The sequence below is a fragment of the Ovis canadensis genome, chromosome 23 (genome assembly GCF_042477335.2).
Source record: "Ovis canadensis isolate MfBH-ARS-UI-01 breed Bighorn chromosome 23, ARS-UI_OviCan_v2, whole genome shotgun sequence".
Classification (NCBI taxonomy): Eukaryota; Metazoa; Chordata; class Mammalia; order Artiodactyla; family Bovidae; genus Ovis; species Ovis canadensis.
In genome coordinates, this window is record NC_091267.1 from 13,387,343 (window position 1) to 13,391,205 (window position 3,863).

At 41.9% G+C, this 3,863-nt stretch overlaps 1 pseudogene; it reads left to right on the top strand.

Moving 5' to 3' along the window:
- Window positions 1-2,494: 2,494 nt before the first annotated feature.
- Window positions 2,495-3,575, top strand: LOC138428272 (olfactory receptor 5L2-like; annotated as a pseudogene).
- Window positions 3,576-3,863: the final 288 nt, after the last annotated feature.

Consider the following 3,863-nt stretch of genomic DNA (forward strand, 5'->3'; position numbering starts at 1 on the left):
CTCCTTTTTCCTATTTGAAACCAGTCTGTTGTTCCATGTCCAGACATAACAGAATGTGGTTCGCTGGAGAAGGCAATGGCAAACCACTTCAGTATTCTTGCCTTGAGAACCCCATGAACAATATGAAAAGTATGAAAAGATACAAAACTGAAAGATGAACTCCCCAGCTCAGTAGGTGCCCAATATGCTACTGGAGATTAGTGGAGAAATAACTGCAGAAAGAATGAAGGGATGGAGCCAAAGCAAAAGCAACACCCAGTTGTGGATGGGACTGGTGATAGAAGCAAGATCCGATGCTGTAAAGAACAATATTGCATAGGACCCCTGAAAGTTAGGTCCATGAATCAAGGCAAGTTGGAAGTGGTCAAACAGGAGATGACAAGAGTGAACATTGACATTCTAGGAATCAGTGAACTAAGATGGAATGGGCGAATTTAACTCAGATGACCATTATATCTACTACTGTGGGGAGGAATCCCTCAGAAGAAATGGAGTAACCATCATGGTCAACAAGAGTGCAAAATGCAGTACTTGGATGCAATCTCAAAAACGACAGAATGATCTCTGTTTGTTTTCAAGGCAAACCATTCAATATCACAGTAATCCAAGTCTATGCCCCGACCAGTAATGCTGAAGAAGCTGAAGTTGAACAGTTCTGTGAAGACCTACAAGACCTTCTAGAACTAACACCCCAAAAAGTTCTCTCTTAGAGGGTGTTTTAAGAAATGCCATGTTACAGACACTCTTTTATGAAAGTGTTTAAAGTTTTAGAGGAACAATCTCAAAGAGAAATGATAGCAATTTAATCTGCAAAACCAAATATCTTGTAATGGCTAGTAGTGTAAGAGGAAAGTGAGTGTGAGCAAATTGGGAAGAATGCTTGATTTCTCCCACCTTTGCACTTCCTCCTCTGTCACGTTAACTGCCTCCAGGGAACCTGGGGAAGACCGCAGGGAGATTCTCCTGAGAGTGGTAGTGAGGGATCCTCAGGACTGTTTGTTTTTCTGTTGTTTAATCGCTCAGTTGTGTCCGACCCTTTTGAGACCACATGGATAGTAGCCCTCCAAGCCCCTTTGTCCATGGGATTCCCCAGGCAAGAATACTGAAGTGGGTTGCCATTTCTGTCTCCAGGGGATTTTCCTGGCCCAGAGATTGGACGTGTGTCTTCACGTCTCCTGCATTGCAGGCAGATTCTTTACTGTTGAGCCACCAGTGAAGTCCCAGAACTGTTCACGGAAGAACAGAAACATGAGACCAACCTCTGAAGCAGACATGAGAGAAACAGAGGTGTCTCTCCATAGCAGGTTTCTTATCCCTGTTACAAATGACATTTTGAGTTTTAGTCCAGAGCCTCTTTCATCCAGGATAAAGCAACTCATGCCTCTAAAGCAATTACCAAGGGTCAGAGGGAGGGGAAATGAGCATGTTTGTATATGGCATTTTCTATGTATCACATGCCTTATCTTTTCCTTAAAAAATCCCACCTTCCTTCTCCAATGCAACCCATAACAAGAGTCTCCATTGCTTTTTCTTTGTAACAAATTGTTATAAAATAGTTACATTTTACTGATGTTGTAATGATTGGATATATGATGAAATTTATGTACATATATAATATTTTATCTGTGTAATATGGCTTAGCATTTGTCACATGCCACTTTTCATGGTCATTAGTAAAGTCCTTAACAATTCTTCAAAAAGCTGCCTAGTTTTTATATATGTATGAAAAATGATGGCTATATAGTATAAATATGAAACTCTAACAAGTCACTCAATTGTGTACAACTCTTAGCAACTCCATGGACTGTAACCCCCAGGCTCCTCTGCTCACAGAATTCTCTAGGCAAAAACACTGGAGTGGGTAGACAATTCCCTCCTCCAGGGGATCTTCACAACTCAGGGATCGAACCTGGACCTCCCACATTGCAGGCAGATTCTCTACCGTCTGAGCCACCAGGGAAGTCCTGTATATAAAGGTATACCATAACTTGGATTATTTCTTTGAGATTTACACCATATTTCTAAGTTTTGCTTTCATAAATAATGGTGCAATGCAGCAGCAACCATTTCTGTTAATTTCATATTCACATCTTTGTTGTTCCTGGTGGCTCAGATGGTAAAGGGTCTGCCTGCAATGCGGGAGACCCAGCTTAGATCTGTGAGTGGGGAAGATCTCCTGGAGAAGAGAATGGCAACCCACTCCAATATTCTTGCCTGGAGAATCCCATAGACAGAAAAGTCCGTCCATGGAGTGGCAAAGATTCAGACATGACTGAGAGACTAACTTTGTCTTTCTTTCTTTAGAACTTCAAATAAATCTAAAGCAGTGAATTTGAATAGTGAATTGTATAGTGTAATTAACAAAATCACTACACTAACTTTATGGGACAGTATGCATTATCATGTCTTTTTTAAGAGAGGCAAAACTATATCAAGGATGATATAATGCGGAATGACTATTAATATTTTACTCCATACCCAGTAAATTAGGAACATGGACAAGGAAAACTGCACTGCTGTGACAGACTTCATCCTCCTTGGATTCTCAGATGCCCCTGAGCTCAGAGTCTTCCTCTTCCAGCTGTTTCTTTCCATCTATGGAGTCACAGTTTGGGGTAATCTGGGCATGATTGCTCTCATTCAGGTCAGCTCTGGACTCCACATCCCCATGTACTTTTTCCTCAGCCACTTGTCCTTTGTGGATTTCTGTTACTCCACAATCAGCACACCAAAGATGATAGCTAACATCTTAAAAGAAGACAGGAGAAGGAAATAGCAACCCACTCCAGTACTCTTGCCTAGAAAATCCCATGGATGGAGGGGCCTGGTGTCCATGGGGTCACAAAGAGTCAGACACGACTGAGCGACTTCACTTTCACTCACTAAAAGAAGACACAGCCATTTCCTTCCTGGAATGCACTGTGCAATTCTACCCGTTTTGCACATTTGGGGTAACTGAGGTCATTCTGCTGGCAGTGATGGCCTATGGTCGCTTTGTGGCCATCTGTGACCCACTGCTCTACATGGTCACCATGTCCCGAAATCTCTGTGTGGAGTTGGTGTCTTGTTGCTATCTCAATGGTGCTGTATGTTCTGTGATTCACTTGTGTTTAGCTCTTCAGATCCCATCCTACAGATCAAATGTGATCAACCATTTCTTTTGTGATCTCCCCCCTCTTGTTTCTTGCTTGCTCTGATGTCATTGTGAATCAATTGGTGCTATACATTGTGGCCACATTCAATGAGGTTATCACCATTGTGGTCATCCTCACGTCCTACCTGTTTATTCTCATCACCATCCTGAGGATGCACTCAGCAGAGGGAAGGTGCAAAGCCTTTTCCACCTGTGCTTCCTACCTCGCTGCTATCATTGTCTTTCACTGAACAATCCTTTCATTTATTGCCGGCCCCAATCTGGCAACAGCATGGATACTGACAAAGTGGCCACAGTGTTCTACACTGTAGTGATCCCCATGGTGAACCCCTTGATCTATAGTCTGAGGAACAAGGATGTGAAAGAAGCTCTCAGAAAAGTGGTGAGCTTCAAAATATTTTCCCAGAGAATATTTTCCTAGCAGGACTCAGGGTTCCAAATTGGAGGCAGGTGAAAGGGTGATGATGTGCTGTAATGCTGAAAAGGGTGAATAGAAGCGGGTAGCTATGAATGAATCTTGTTGACTCACTTATCTTTGTACCTTGTATCCTGTCAATTTGGGTTGAGCATATAGCAAAATTTGCAGTCTGCTTCCCTGTTCTTATTCAATCTAAAATTATTTAAATGGTTCTGGGCAATGGACTGTTAAAACACACATTTAGTTTTCTGTAAAACTTTCATAAGTTCATTAAAGAACTCACATTTTATT